The 16,938-nt window shown below is 39.1% G+C and overlaps 1 long non-coding RNA gene across 1 annotated transcript in view; it reads left to right on the forward strand.

The window, feature by feature from the left end:
- LOC141739575 (uncharacterized) overlaps positions 1-16,938 on the forward strand; it is a 63,830-nt gene that overhangs the window by 4,656 nt on the left and 42,236 nt on the right. Inside the window, exons 2-3 of the long non-coding RNA XR_012585742.1 lie at positions 2,430-2,484; positions 5,689-5,822. This is a non-coding gene — a long non-coding RNA (uncharacterized LOC141739575). The remainder of the gene's footprint in view (positions 1-2,429; positions 2,485-5,688; positions 5,823-16,938) is intronic.

Genomic DNA, 16,938 nt, shown 5'->3' on the forward strand with positions numbered 1-16,938 from the left:
TAACAGTTACTTGTAATGTGTATTCTCGGAAGGACAGTCAGAAACTAGTCTTGAAAAGATCTTTAAACTGGAAGTCACACCTTCCAGATAGGTTGAGAGCAACTGATGGAGCTCAAATAATGCAAAACACAGGTTGACTACAGATAAAGACTACAACAAACCAGGATCAGTATTGTTTAAATTATCTTGGATAAAAATAAAATCCTTATTAGAGTGGCAGCAAGTGAATGAGGCTTAGTCAGCCATTGTCAGCACTTGACATCATACCTGCTATTGAAATTAGCAAGAAAAATAAGGAGAAGGTACTTTCCTGCGAGTGTACTGCCTGTTCTTTTCCAGAGATTTAAATTTTTTAGCAAAAAAGTGGAAAGCATCAAAATGGTCTCTAGCCTGTAATTACATTTGGTAAAACTGCTGTACAGGCTTCAGCAAAAGTAGTGATACTAAATGAGCTATCTGAATTGCAAAAATTGCTGATCAGAAGTTCTAGAGTTTTGTTTGTTTGTTTAAAAAAGAAAAACCTGTATTTGTCATAAGTTTAGGATAAGCATAAGCTGAGGGAATGTGCAGATATGAACAGAAATAGCAATGCACTTAACAGGTTGCCCTGGTGGATCGTGCCTTACTGTGAGCGACTTAGCAGCTTTCCATAATCAACCTGGAATATTCTTATCGAGTCAGCCACCACCAATAGCTGCTTATCCCAGATGCCGTGTCTGAACTAGCCTTGCTTTACGTCACACTTTCCAATATAATAATTTTGTGAATTTTCCACATTGGAAAAGAAAGCAATTTATCCAAGGAGCAGCAGAATACATGGTGCCTAAATTCCTGCAGATTTGCTTCCTTTGTCTCCCAAAACTCTCTCCCACCTCTGCTTCAATAATCTCCCGTCTTCAATAATCCCCATGGGATTTTCAGATAATGTGTACTGTTTGGTAAGTGCAGAGCTGTAAGGCTGGCAAGTTCTGGCGTGGCTGGCCAGCACATGCTTGCTGATTAGTCATCCTGTTGGCAAATTGAAGAACTGAGTCCTCTCTAATGAACTTTGTATCTTCAGTTATAAATAAATACCACTCAAGTTTATTTAACATACTAAATGTACTGCAGCCTTCAGAGGCTTTTACATACTCAGTCATTCCAGAAATAAAATGCAGAAGCTTCACTTAGCTGTATTTAAAATAATTTGAAAACTGAAAGTGCCTGCAGGAAATAGGTAAACAGTAGCTAGTATTGTTGAAAAAAAAACAACTGTAAGTGCTAGAGTTTTCCCTGCAGGAGGCCTTTTCTGTACAGAGCACTTTTTTAGGGATCCCTTGCAGCTAGTTTCAGTCTGACAGTAGTATAGGGGCAAGGCAGCAAGTAAGATGAGTAGCATTCTCTTCAAAATTACAAATTTTGGTAAACCATAACTGGCTCATGCTCATGTCTTTGCAAGTCATTCTGGGGGCATATCCTGCAACATGAGCTCGCGTACCTCCTGAGACATTTTCCCCCCCTCTGGAGACTACTTCTGCCAAGGGTAAACACACGCACAAAAAAAGAGAGAGATGTGACTTCTTAGTATTAGAGACAAATTCTTGGATATATCAGCTAGTGCTAGCATTTCCAGGACCCTCACCTGCTCCCTTATTTTACAAAATGAAAGAATATAACTTAAGGTTGCTATTTTCTGGAAATAAACTCTATTTCTATTTCTCTCCAAGCCCATTTCACTTTTCAGTGATACATGCAGCAATTGAACAAACGTAACTTAACCATAGAATAGTTTGGGTTGGAAGAGATCTTAAAGATCATCTTGTTCCAATCTCCTTGCCATGGACAGCAAGACCTTCCACTAGACCAAAGCCCCATCCAGCCTGGCCTTGAACACCTGCAGGGATGGGACGTCCAGAACTTCTCTGGGCAACCTGTTCCAGTGTCTCACCACCCTCATAGTGAAAAAATTTCTTCCTGATATCTAATCTAAATCTGCCCTCTTTCAGTTTGAAGCCACTACCCCTCATCCTATCACTACATGCCCTTGTAAAAAGTCTCTCTCCAGCTTTCTTGTAGGACCCCTTTAGGTACTGGAAGGCTGCTATAATCATAGAATCTTGGCATGCTCATTACCCTATATTCATTAAGCAAGGGAATTTCAGAGTTAAAATGTTCTGTGTTCTATTCATTAATCTTTTGAGCTTGATGATATGAGTAGGACATGGACAGATTTGAGTGGAGTTGGCCTAAAACTCACTGTATTTCATTACTCCTTTGAGATAGATAACATTCTCCTGCATGTTTTCTGTCTGGTTATGGTTAGCTTTTTGTGCATGACTGTAAATAGTGTATTTGAATATTACTTTTTTAAAATGTGGATTATATTTCTTTTTTAAGAATTAATTAAAATTAATTAATTAAAAAATACTTCTTTTTTAATTGTTCTTCAGTAAGCATTTTCTGCCAGCTGTAGCTTCCTGTTAGCTCTGCTTCAATTTCTCACAGGTATGTCTTTCCCTCTACTGGAGCAAACCACTTTCAAGAGTGGTTTGTTTTGCCATTTGTTTGAATAACCCTTAGGGGTTTTTTTGTTTGTTTTGGTTTGGCTTTTTAATTATTCTATGTGTTTCACTGTAATAGTTTCAGAAATTTCTATTAAAAAAAATTATGCTGGACTGATAAGACTTATACCTGGTTGCACTTACTGACAAGTAAAATCCAATTTCTTACCAAACTTTTGAAATCGAAAGAGCAATTGCTTCATATATTTGAAGTAGTTAGGCATGCTACCTCTTGTTTAGGTGCAGCCTAACTTATGAAAATACTTGGCTGTACTGAATGCATTTTTTTCCCAGAAAAAAAGGTGCTTTATTTAGCTGTTACTCTCTGTAGTAATGTTTTCAGAGAGGACATTTATTGCCCCTGTTGAAATTTGCAAAGAAACTGGAAGCGATGTCTTTGACTAAATGCATGTAATTAACATTTGCTGTGATGAAATATGTAAATATCAAAAATATTATGAATGTGTGTATTAAGCAGTCTGAGCTGGGCAGGATCAAAGTGTAAGTCCAAAAGCCAGCTGAGGTGGGGAGCAGGAGCCAGAGGTGTTTGATTTGAATGCAGTGGGAACAGGAAGCCAGAATACACGTGTTTGTTAAGAGCCTGTTTGCAGAAGGTCTTTGTGGGACATTGAGCTGCCAGCTGTCAGTTCCATCTGGCAGGTATAAGCAAGTGCATTCCTCTGGGGAGCAGGTAGTAATAATTCACCTTACAATTTGAATATCCTGTGGGTGTGGTGGTCATGATAGTGTATCCTGTAGATTATGAGGAGAGACTTTCCTTTGCAGTGGAAGTGCGCCATCATCCTGATGAAGAGTTTTCTGTTTTGTGGATATAGAAAATCAGTTGTATTGAAGGGTTGTCATTTGTTCTTAATAATTCATAGAACTGTGAACTTCAAGACTGCTCCTTTTTTCATCCGATTAGTCAAGCTGGTCAAGTTTAAGACTAAATCCAGGATGACTAGCATTTAAAATAGCAAGTTAAAAAATATATATAAAGAGGACTTCAAGCAGAATCTACCAATATTACACATGCTAAAGTTACTTAATTTTTGAGGGTCTTCATCTTCTTTTCCCTCGCTTTGTGTGGAATGAAGGCACGGTGCCAAGTTCTGTATATTATACAGTCAAGAATAGAAGACTGGCATTCAGAGCGCGAGTGGGTCCCAGCTCCACAAGCTGCCAGATGCCTGTCATTTGTCTGACATCTGACTTTCCATATCAGGATTAAAGTTATTGTTTCTAATCAATTAAGATGCTGACTTTATTTGCCCATATGTTGAATTTTAGAATTAGCCCTGGAGTACTTTCTTCCATGCTCTCCTTTCTTCTTCACATTCCACCTTAAAACTTTTTTGCCCGCAAAAAAAATTAGCTTATGGTGAGGACTGGTGCACAGTAATTAATACGATGGTGCTGTTTCCTACAACCCCTTGACTGTCCATATGTGGTCCTCCATGCTGCCTTACAGCATGAGTTCCTTTGGGGGTGGCCCGTCGTTTATTGTGATTATATAGTTCCCATTGTTCTTAGCTGCTACAGCAATATGAGTGAGAAATAACTGAATGGAGTAACGTCAGCAACAGAATCTGGCCTGTGTTGTTGCTTCTCTGTTTTCTCCAAGAAATTCATAAGCATGGCTCCAAGATAGTATCGAGTGGCAAGTAGAGCTGGATCATGCCAACTGTAACTTTCTTGATTTCAGTAAAACCTGATTTCTGTAAAGTCTCTGACCATAGGTTCGTAGCCTTCAAAATACGTTAGCTGTTTTGGAATGTACTGTCCTGTGGAGTCTAAGGGAGAATACTATTAACTCTTCCTTAGGGTAAAGACTTGCAATTCTGATGCTTTTTCCGCAAAGTTCTTACTATGTGTTTCTCTGATGCAAACTTAAACAAACTCATTTGTTAGTGGTAAAAAGTCCACTGACTTCCACTTACAGACATTCTTTGTATTTCTGATTTTATCAGGCCATTACTTTCTTTGTAATAAACTGTTTTACAAATTGTGCCTTTATCTGTTGCCAGTAGGTGGAAGGTAATGTTGTGGAGGTCCAATTACACTGCACTGTGAGACTTAAATGCAGATGTACAGGACAATGGTAATATGAACCTACAACACCTATCACAACACATTAAGTGAACTAGTCAAGTGTTAAGCCTAACGTTGAAAAGATCTTATTTCAAGAAGCTGTTTGCTTTACTCATGACCGGGTACTAAAATGGCATGAATGTTAATTTAGGAAAAAAGCCTGTGAACCTTTTCCATGCTGGTACACTTGGAACAAAATATTTTATTAATGGAAAGGTATTAGGACTTCGGGATGGAGCGGAGAAGGATGGGGATGCAGGGAACGAATAGGTGAGGAAAGGCAGTAAGAGTAGAGTTAGGGAATTTTATGTGCTTAGGCAGGTGAACAGGATCCAAACAAAATTTTATTTGCTCAAACCCATATCAAACCTGAATAACATTACTAAATTGATTTAATTGTTCTTAATTACATTTTTACAAGATCTGAGGGTAAGTTGGGTTGTGGGTATCATGTGGAAGTTAGCAAAAGTATACACAGTAGCAGAGAGTTCCCAACTCCAAGAGCTTTCTCTGCATGGGGAGGACAGGTGGTAAGAACTAAGAAAAGAAGTAGAACATACCCCCGTCTGAGATTAATGTGATGTGAGCAAACACAGCGTGTCCAACAGGATCTTGGGGGAGAGTTGGTTATTGTTTGAAAGGGAAAAATACTGAGACACTAAAGGGAGTATGGGAGCCAAAGAAGTAATGTCTGACAAGCTCACGTGCAGTGAAGTTGAGGAGAAACTTAGATGGATGGCACTGCACATGGTTAATTGAAACAAAAGTATTAATGAGGATTCAACGTTCCCTTAGACAAATAGACCCATGAGGCTCATCAATGACCTGGCTGGAGGACATTGCTAAGCCAAAAAGGTCAGACAGGTATTTGTCTGCCTACTCCAGAAGTCCATGGTGTTTCTTTTCATAATTTCATCTCACAAATTAGAGCAGCCTAGAGGTGGTGGGTTAGTCCCACAAGCAAAGCCGATTCCATGTTTTAAATCCCTATTTGTGTAGGCCCTCCACATGTATCATTCCAGTATAGATCAGGTAAGGCTTTTTCTCTTCTTCATAGTAGGCTGCCATTCTCCCTTGGATTAATGAAGAACAGAAGAGGAGGATAGAACAGCATGACTGTAATGCAGTGACAGAAATGGGCTGAGAGATCCTGTCAAGGAAGGTGTAGGATCTTGGTCTCTGTGAAAGCAGGTAAGGCTCTGAAGTTTTATTTCTGTGAGAGGGGAAATGATGTTTACATCTCTACCTAGAAGACCATTCCATTCTTGCCCTGTGGGGAGAAGCTGCACAGAGGTCAAGTCAAACCAAAAAACTCCTCTGCATGCTTGGAATGTCTTTCTTCAGATGCGTCTGCCCACTTTTAGCTTTGGTTCATCCACGGGTCCTGTGGTGAAGGAGGGGTATCTTAAGACATAGAAAACTTTGCCTTCAGTGATCAAATGCTTAATGATTCCCAACGTTTTGAAAGTGAGTCTCTCTGCTGCCACCTTCACATCTTCTCCCCTGCCCTCTTGCCTGAGTTTTGTTAATATTGTCTTTTATTACAGAATGCAGTTACTGTTCTGCTAAATAAACAGGCAGAAACTGGCTTATACAGTTTAAATGAATCAGCCTATTTGACAGTTAAATTCCCTAGCTGACACTGAGCTGACACGAGTTAGTTGTCAAAAAAATTGATACACTTGAACTGTATCAATCACTTTTTATTTGCCTGTTCGGTGGATGTGAGCCTGCCTTTGTAGAACTGCTGTTACTGATAAGGAACACTGCATTTCCAGTAGTTTTTAGTCCTGTTATGTGAGTAGCACTATAACAGCTGGGAGGAATCTGGGAGTGTGCCCCTTCATTTCTGTTTTCTTGGTTCTAAGAATCATCTTCTTTCACTACCAAAACTGAGTCACCTGTTACTTGTGGTCAGTTTCTCTTTCCAAAACAGGGCTTCTGTTTGTGTGTTTATTTCAGGTCCTCTTTGTGATTTGATTTAAATGCCCTATTGAAGAAAAAGGAAAAGGAGGGAAAACTTGTCACTGATACGTCCACTTTGTTTCAGTAGAGCACAACATTGTTTAGAGCATAGTCTTAAAAATTGTTCTCCTTCCTTTCTGTAGCTATCCATAATTATTTTATTCACATCATTCAAAAGACAGTGTATAAATACCATCTTTGAGTTTGTACAGTATATAATAGCTCAGGCTCAAACATAGTTTGTATGTAATCCTAATGTATGAGTTTGTATGTGATGGTTTTGTGTGTGAGTATGTGTGTGTGTATATATATATATATTTACGTATTAAAGTCTTTCTATGAAAAGACTATTGATAAACATTTTCTCATAGATCTTTACAAGTTTTTTAACTGATGGTATTCATTTTGACCTACAGATAAATATATATCCCAAGGTGTGTCTGGGAATGTTTCCCATCCCATGCTTGCATATAATGCCAAAGGCAGAACTTGACTTAAGGCATTATTGGGATAAGAAGAGAAAGTGGCAGTAGAAGTACTTTTTTCTTTTTTTCTTTTTTTTTTTTTTCCTACCAAGACCAGTAAAATATCTGAGCATCCTGGACTGATGGCAAAGCTGGCCCTTCTGCGCAGCCCTGCAACTGTGAGAAGCTGGATTTTTGGGAGGGTCTGTTTACTTTATGTTGTTACTGAATTACCTGATTTGGTCTCAGGAGGATTTAGTATCTTGTTTATGTATTATGGGTAGCTTTTAAAAGATGATCAATGATGCCTACAGCATTGAAAGGTGGCTTTTAAATCACGTTATCTGGTAAGTAAAATCCAATTAAATTATGTAAGAAATATATACACACAAGTTACAGTCAAGAAAGTCTTTCATATTTTTTATGTATTTGAATAACTTTTATGATGCTAAGTTTATTTGCCCAAGTGTAAAGCTATGCATTTTTATTTTGTATAATGTGCTCATTTACAGCGTCTGGTGGACCATGAAAATAAATTGGAAGCAAAACATTTAATGTAAATGAAATGACCTTGGAAGGCATCTGCATATTGAAGTGTATAACAGGACTGTTCTCTTTTTTAACAAAGAAACATATAATAGTAAAAAGATAAGAGAATAGTATTTTTTATAGAGGGTCAGTTCTGTTGTGTACCTAATCTAGAAATGCCAATAAACTTCTACTTAAGAAAAAGGTTAAAAACAAGCTTCAAGATCTGTGATACACAGAGCCAGCTGCTCAGGACTACACATGTGAGGAACATTCCTTTCTAATCTTTGTAGGTGATCAGGTTATGTCCTGACATGGGACCCTGGAGTGCTCATATTACCTTAAGCTAGCTCAGCAAGTGACTGTTCTTGAGTTGCCGACTAATCATCCAGCCCCTTAAAAAAATCTTGCATTCCATGTGTGGTATATTCATGTTGTAGGGAATGTCATGTTACTAATATAAATCCCCCTTCAGTTAAATTTGATGTCCTTTAGTTTGAAAGGTAATTCATTACTTCTAATTCCACAAAACAGAAGCCTGTTTTCATTTGGAACTTCATAATTTTCTGGAAATGTAACTTTTCCCCCAGACAGAGAGATTCTGCTGTTCATTATTTTTTACTGTAAGAAAATGTTGGTATTACACTGGCTTTATTTTTGTTCTTTGCTCCCGTTGAGCATTTACTTATTTTAAACTGAAATGACTGAAAGAATTCTAAATGTTTTCAATAGGCTTGTATATTAATAGGTTTAATCCTTGTGGACAGAAACATCAGAGCTGGGAGGGAAGATTAGCTGTTTGGCACCAAAGGCAAAGGGGAACAACCTACTGTGTCTAACACAATTTGCATAAATCATTGTGTTGTTTATTCATAGTTCCACACAGTACTGTTTTCTTGCTGCTTTAGATGTTCTGGCTAGGTTAATATTTTGTACTAATGACAGGACAAATACAAATTTTGTGCTTTGTTTCACGGTTAAGAGAGTCATCCTGGCTTAACAGGCAGGGAATTGTGAATTGAGAATGGCATTTAAGTTTGATGGGATGACCTCCAAATTTTCCTTTCAGCGAAAATTTTTCTGTCATTTTGAGGGAAGGGTAGGGAGTTCTGTCCAAGAAACCATGAAGCTTCTCTGAATAAACAAGAGCAACCCAACGGCAGCAGCCTAGTCTAGCATTCTTGTTCTGAGTCCTTCATCTAGAGGACAGAAGTTGTGGTCCATGGGTCTGGAGGATCTCTTTTGATCTGTAGGATCCTGTGGGCTTGGAGTGGTGTGGGGCCAGGGTCAACTAGTGGCAGTTACTGCAGCACAAAAGGCGCTCTTATTGTCAGGCTCAGGAAAACGAGTTGTAGTTGCTCAAAGGTAATACTGAGCTGATTTGCAGGAAGGGTAGTCTGAAGTGTCGTTGTGCTGCAGTGCAGATAGTTAATGCTTTCTCTTACCCCGAACAGGCAGAACAAACCTGAACACCACAAACCAGGCAGCAGTGGCAGAGTTCATGTCACAGAAATTAATCATGTCACAGCACACTGGAGCAGAACGGTGTGATACATATGTTGCTGGACTGAAACAGATGTGAAAAAAGAGCCAACTTGAGACAATGACTCAGTGGCCCCATGGGCGCAATTCTTTTGTGGCTAAATTGTAGCTCAGTAAACCTGATAGCATTAGGAATGCTTTTATGACCATACTTCTGTTTCACAGTAGATTTTGCTCCTTTTATTGAGAGTATGGCTCATAAATGTGCACGTGTAATATAAATATGATTGTGTGCCTTCTTTCCTCACTTCTCTTTTCCGTAAGTACTACTAGCTCTCAATTTTCCGGGAGCTGGATAAGGCAGAAATGTGCTAAATGTGATTAGTAGTCAAGCTAACCTAGCAACTGTAATGCACGACATGATTGGAAAAGGAGAAATCTTCATTGGCTGTGGAATACAGAGATCCTCTAGCTGAGCCAAACTGGCAGGTGTGGCTAGTGAAGGTGTGACTGTGTTGCTTTTAGACTAAAGCTGGCCTGCTCACAACACTTCAGATGACTCTGCCTCCAACAACGTGGTCAACCCACAACCTAGATAAAGTCACCACAGACATTCTGAACGGCTGGCTGTCAAGCAAATGCACGGGTCCACGCTGTTGTGTGAAAAGGGGCAAAGTGGTTTTGGCAGAAAATAAACCCCCTTGCGTTCTAACACTCCTCACCGAGGTGGGAGGCCAGGTGCGGCTAGGTTTAAATTCTGAGTGATGCCCAATTCAGCACTATCAGTCCAATTGCGTTTAATATGTATTAAACTATTACGATTTGGATACGCTAATAGCGGACTGCACCTTCAGTCTAGTCGTGCTCGTGAACTAGCACGGCCACTCTTGAGTCTTTGGTCACGTTCAGTGAGAAAGCGAAACAACTAGCTACTTAAAAAAGTGCAGTTTATTTAAACAATAGATATATAGGTTCTTAGGATTGCGGGTGATAAATACACTGTCTGCAAAGCATGTGCAAATGAAAGTATTGTTACATATACGAAACGCGCGACAAAGTTATAAAGATACAGCCTGGCTCTAAATGTAGAAAAGAGAGTCTCTAGAGAAATTTCTACATTTCCCGAGAAAGCACTCGGTATAATCTAAGTCTTACCCAAAGGCGTCCCTATGGGGGGGAAGAGAGGCTCAGCCCGTCAGCTGATCCCAGAAGTCAGTGATGTAATTCTTTGCGATGGTGTCTTCCCTGGGTATCCCCCCTCTCTCGAGCTATTTTTATACTATTTGTTATCTTCAAGGTGGAGTTTGAGTGACTTTAGTCATACATACTTTTATCATGATTGGTGTAAATTTTTCTCGCTTCACAATTAAACGTATAGTTTATGAGAAATTCAGGGCGCAGACTCATGAAGGAGTGGTCACACCTTGGAGGTGGGTAGCCTTTGGGATGGAGGTGTGTTTTGGTATTATAATGACATTATAATGAGCAAAGTTCGCACAAAGGACAGCATTTCATCAAAATTTGACAAAATGTTGGCTCCGAGTATCGAGCGGGCAGCTAATTGGCAGCTTATCTGTTTCATGGTATCATCCCATTCCCATATCCGCTATACATCATAAGGTAAAGGCACAGAATAATTGCATCCCGTCCCGTACTTCATGTAGCTTATCAGGGAACCACAGGTGTTGTATCCTTCATGCCAGCTGCAGCTATTTTCTACCTCAGAAGCCTCTTGATTTTATACTTTTCCTTAATGTGTGAACAATGCTGTACTTTTGTATTTTTAGCCAATTTAGTATTTATTCCACACACGCTCATAAAGATTCTCAGGATTTGTGAGCAAAGAAAAGGTGAACAGGGAGATGGTTTAGCTTCTCAAATCCAGAAGCACAATTCTGAGTTGAGACTCCCGTCTTTTTTCTTTTAGAAGAGAACCTCTAGCAGATTGCACCTCATCTTTATAGTTCTAGCACTTGTATCAGCGATATTTAAGTGCTGTATCTTTTGTTAACCCAAATATCTTGTTTGTATTTTTAATTGCTGTTGTGGACTAGGATAGATGAAGGAATTTCCAGGAAAAAATTTTATAATCTGTCCTACGTAGGAATTAGAGTACCATCATGATCACAGTTGTGATTGTGACTTTAGTCTGATAGTCTTTTTTGAGAGACTATTTCAAGTACGTATACCGTCCAAAAAAAGACCAAAAAAAAAAAAAGACTACTGTTGTAGTCACATGTTTTGTAATAGTAAAAAGGTTTTAAATGGGGCTGTTGTATGCATAGGGATAAAAGGTCAGTTTCTTTTCTGAGGCATAACTATCTGTGTGATGCTTAGATTGAAGAGTCATTTTGCGCTTCCTCAGACCTTGGCTGAGATCAGGGTGCCGAGATGCAGCCTGACCTAGTAGGTTCATAAATACACAAATACAGTTCAGCATTTCACAGACTTAGCAGCTCAGTTTTGAAGGCGGCATGTGTGTAAATGAGCTTAGCAGAGTTCCTGAGCTAATGAGCTCTGACTCTTGCTACTGCACAATAACTGGGGCACAGAGCTGTACTAATGCAGTTCTGTTGCTCTGTGGCCTGCAGCTGGCTCATCGTTCTCAGGTTTCTGTGCAGCGTGCTGGCCCCACACCACGTTCAGCACAGTCAGAGCCCACTGAGGTCTGTCTGCACCCATCAGCGCAGAGTGATTTGGGAGCTTGTTTTCAGTGTCCTTTGAATGAGTCCCAGATGAGTCTGGTTGTTCTGTTCTTTAAAGCTCCTCTAGTAACTTTTTAGACAATAAATGGGGTGTTCTTCAGGCTTAGGATTTACCAGTGTTTCGTAAGGAATAAAATTGCTTGGTTCTAGAGAAAGGTGAGTTGAAGATACCTTAATGGATTCTGAAACAGTGACAAAAGCTGGTTTAAACCACTAGGGTTAGTCTGGCGGTTGGTTTGAGTTTTGGGTGTGTTTTTTTGGTCTTTCAACTCTATTATCACATGTGTGAATGTGCCAGTTTGGCAAGGTGTCATTTTCCAGTTCATTGCTTTGGAATGCCATGTGAGAAATGTGCATTCGCATTACAAACTGCTTTAATGGGTAATTGGATAAGTGCAATTTAATGAGAGAAATGAAATTTTTAAAATCAATGTTTATGTAATTCATCTGTCAAGAAATTACCCTTATGCTATAACATAACATTAAGGGAGACAAAATAAAATAGTGAGATGAATAAATTATCATGTACTGAACATTTGTGTTAGATATGATCTTTCTGCTTTCCAGTTGTGGCTGTTAGTAATGCTTTTGCAAGAAAAGAAATAGAGACTTCCATTTTGCTTCAGTCCAGATTTTGATGGTGGCTTCTTTGTTAGGACTGGACAAGTTGTCTCCTGTCTGGGTCTCAGAACACCAATGCTGAGATGCCCAAGTTGTGGTGTACGCAACTTGACCCACAGCAGAGAGTCCTGAGGACTTCTGTTGTTGCTAAAGATGTTATGCTGATATATTCAGGTTTCTGCTTAAGAATGAACTCTGTGACTGTCTTAAGAAACATGGAAAATATTCTTGGACTTCCTGGGGATTAGAAAAAGAAGGAGGCTTGGATTCATTTTGCCTGACTTTGGTGATCTGGGCTGCTTACATTCAAAGATCAGAAAAAGACTGGTCTTTTTCTGGCAGGTTTTGTCTGAGAGGATGATGAGTGGAGCTGCTTGCCTCCACGGACAATGGGGATGTTCCGGTAGAGGAAGGTATTTGTCAGTCTGCGTGATCACTTTTGGCTCTCAAAGTTAAAGGATGTCTAGCATTTCTGTTTGATCGTACAGACAACTTTCATACCTTACAAATGGAAACAGACTTGTATCTATTACAGGCTGAGAGCAGAGCGAGTTTTGCAACAGCCGCTCTAGGGACTGATATCCTACCCCACTATATAGGAGACTGTTGACAGTGCCCAGGTTGCACCCTATAACTCTGTCCTGGGGTGAAACTCTCCTTTTTGTGACTACTGGTTGCAGTTCCCAAAACTACTAACATGAGTTAGTTTGAGCTTAGATCTGATGTATGTAACAAAGAGCTTTAACAGACCATATGTGTTCTTCACGGGGCAGGCACTGAAATCCCTATGTTGTGTTTGCATTCACAGGTGCATTCTCTGTTGTTCTGTGGTAAAAATCTGTGTGCAATCTAAAACAGTGTTTAATCTATCACTTTTTTTTCCCCTCCAAGGAATTTTAACATCTCATATATTCCCAAGCATCTCATTTGGACCTGAGTCGCTACCCAGTGAATTAGTCTATCTTTTGACTCTGTAGCAACAAATAAAACCTATTTATTCTATCCGAGCATGTGTTTACATTTTAGGAGACCTACAGAGCACCACTTACTTTTTTAATAACAGTAGGGTTGAAAAGTTATTTATTTTGGAAAAAGAAAAGTATCTTGAAAGATAAGAGCTTTTTTGATATATTAATATGAATGCCTTTAGGATTGGTTAACATAAATATTAACCTTTCCTGCTGACAAGATGTGAAGCTTTGGATAAATACATAAAAACATTATATTACTATTAAACAATCTCTAAAAACAGAAGTGGAGTTAACTGTCTTGTTTTTCAAGGTCTATTTAGAAAAATGTCAAAACACTGTACTGCAAGTTATATCTGTCTCTATACAGACCTGTTAGTTGTAGTAAGGGTAGAATTATTTTTTATTTTCAAAAATATGTTAGAGGTTATTTTCCTCTTTGTATCCTAATTATTAGATATGTTGCACATATCCAACACTTCTTTTGGACTAATTTTTTTGTTTATACTAGTTACTTGATTTTGAAGTTTTTGAAAGTAATTATAACCATGCTGGTTTTCTGCTGTGAATGTTTTTTGTCTCTAAGGAAGGGAAACAAATAATTCAAATTTTAAAACTTGCACACGTTTGCAATTATAATTCCATAAGCCTACTCATTTGTTTTCTACCTATAGTAAGGGTTAGAAAGCTACCTGAAGTTTCTCTGAAGAGATTTCTACCCAACGGTAATACTCAATTTGAGATTCAGGAAAGGTGCGATTCTCTATTTGCCAGTTTAAGCTCCTGCTGAATGCGGTGAGGTTGCAGACTTGCTAGCTCCCGAATCTGGCTCCAGAAGCATAACTGTGGCTCAATTCCTGCTCAGGTTCAGTGGATGGGTAAGAGCCTCCCACCTCCTTGAGGAGGAAGCAAAGGCTGAGTGAAGTGCTGGTGATGCCTTGCTGTTGAAGCACAGAGACCGTAACACCGTGACCGTAACAGTAGTGTACTGCTGCAGACGTCTAGTGCAACACTGCAGCATTAATTGGAAAGCATTAATTTCAGTGATAGTTCTGACAAAAATCTCTACCCAGGTCTTTCTGCCTCTCCTGAACAGGCAGCACCAAGAGAAGAGAGTGCTCCTGGCTCCTTCTGGTTGATTCGGCTTTACTCAGTGTCTGTCCTCAGTGCTATGTAGGCAGAGAGCTCATTAGTGTGTGTCTTTTTGTAGTGTTGTTGGTCCTTTTCCCAGTGGTATAAGTAATGTGCTGCTGATTCTATGACTTTTACCAATTCTCAATCTATGCGTAAGTTTAAAACTGCCTGCAGCCTTCTCGATAGGGGGAAATTACTGTGCAGTGACATAGTGAAATTAAAACTCAATAGAACTTCTGGAATAATATCCTGGTAGGACTCCTTCCTCCTGAATACAATACATTCTCCAGTTCAGTGTTTGGTTACTTCAGAAATGGGCATGCAGAGCTGTTCTGCTCTGGCTGTTGCGAAATGGCTTTTAATGCAGCATCTGGTTTTGGTCGAGGTTGCTTTGTGTTGCTGGTCCAAAGGGACTGTGGCAGCAGCCCTCTGTGAGGGAGTGCAGCTTTACCCTCATTTCGCAATATTTTCATAGGAAGTTCATAGCACCCAACTGACCCTGTCATCCACTTGCGCCGGTATTCCCCTGCCCCTTCTTAAAAACAGCTCCTTGTTCTACTAATTATTAGCAGTCTGTTTTGGGAAATATTATGTCCTCCTTTGATGGCAGTTGAAACTGTTAAAACTTTCTCAGTTGTTTTTTGTTTGTTTGGTTGGTTTTTTTTTTTCTTTTTAAATCCCATTAATGTTGTTATTGTCACAGATGAAGACAGCAATTTAGGAAATACCTTGTAGCAATTTTTAGGTATACTGTATTCTTCCTGGCGATCGAATTGCTTAGTCTCTAGAAATAGAAATTTTGTATTAGACTGACTACAAAGGACTAGAGCTAGTGAAATTCTCCTGACACCCTGGATAAAAGGGTGTGGGAGTCCTGGAGAAATGCCCACAGTTAGACAACATTGTCAGTCACTGGGTATTTGGGGTTGTCTGGGACATGGAAACATTTCTGCTTTATTCTTACCCTTGAATGGAGGTTCTTTCAATATCGTATAAAGATAGTTGCACACTGCATAAATATGATAAACATAATAAACTGCTTGAAGAAGGACTGTAATTGTAAGAGCTGTTAACCTAGCTATTTTTACAGGACTGTCAAATTATACAGTAACAGCTATGTTATGAACTAGGATGAAGGATAAACGGCTAAAACATTAATACAATTGATATGCATTTAAAACAAGTATTAAAACTGAAAATATGTTAACCCTCTGAAGTCTATGTAATACTTTGAAAATGTAATATGGTTTTCAATGTCATGTGCTTGACACAGTATACAGTATTCCTCAGGAGCAAAATTCCTGACCAGTCAAGCACATGCCAAGGGAGAGATGTGTGAGACTATTTCAATGGTGTGCTATTTTTGCAATGCGCTACAAAGCTGCTTCTCACAAACACTCAGGTTTCATTATATTCACATGAGGTTTGCAAACTTGATTCTCGGAGCACTCCGGACTTTGAGTGACGTGTCCTATGTTTGCAGATTTGGCTTTAATCTGATAGTATCTTTGAAATTTTACTAGTTCACAGTGGTTAAACAATACCATCTCCCGGTTGTATTATATGTGGAAAGCAGATTCTTTGGATGAAAAACACAGGAATGTAACCCAGGAAGTCTTGCAAGCATTCCTACTTACTCTGAAGGGATAAACCTGTATGAGGAAGAACTTGTGTTAATATCATGTTTATTCTCCCTAAAGGAGGAAGGAATTCAGGCAATATACTTACTGCTCATTAGAGGTCAGTAGTGAAGCACGATGGAAAGGAAGAGTTGAGCAGTTCTTTAAAGAACTCTGTTCTCTTCTGTTTGAAAGTTATTTTACTGTATTCCAGACAAAAAGAAAAAAATCTGGTTTCCAGATGTGGAATTTAAATATGTTCTCTTAAAAGAGATTTCAGGTTAAAATGCATGAGGAGATGGTTTCGGAGCATTGGATTCAACATAAAAGTCATTAATTCCTTGGTAATATTTATTTTACGGTATAGTAGAGTATCCATCACTTGAATGCAAGCTAGATGATTTTGCAGGCAAAGCCAACAGATTTAAATTAAAAATTAAAGGTGTAATAAATAGTATGTCTCCAAACAGAGATACATGCTACATGAGAGAAAGTCACATTGCTGCCTTAAGGACGGGGTATCTGGCTGTCATTTTCAGTTCTGATTAATCAGTGCTGTAGAGATATGGTGAGTACAATCTAAAAATTTTAGATTTTATGACCTCGGTTGTATGTTAATATGGATGCCACATGCCCAAACATAGCAATATGACACTTGCTTGGTCATCAGTGTCCCAAATGCACATCTGATCTTCCAGTTTCAATATACATCGTTAAGACCTGTCTCCTCTAAGGCCCAATATGGCCCCAGTCCAAACATCACCATCGTTAAGACTCCACTGCCTCCTACTGACTTTTTGTCAGGACCCTAAAATATTAGT

The sequence above is a fragment of the Larus michahellis genome, chromosome 2, assembly GCF_964199755.1.
Source record: "Larus michahellis chromosome 2, bLarMic1.1, whole genome shotgun sequence".
NCBI classification, from domain to species: domain Eukaryota; kingdom Metazoa; phylum Chordata; class Aves; order Charadriiformes; family Laridae; genus Larus; species Larus michahellis.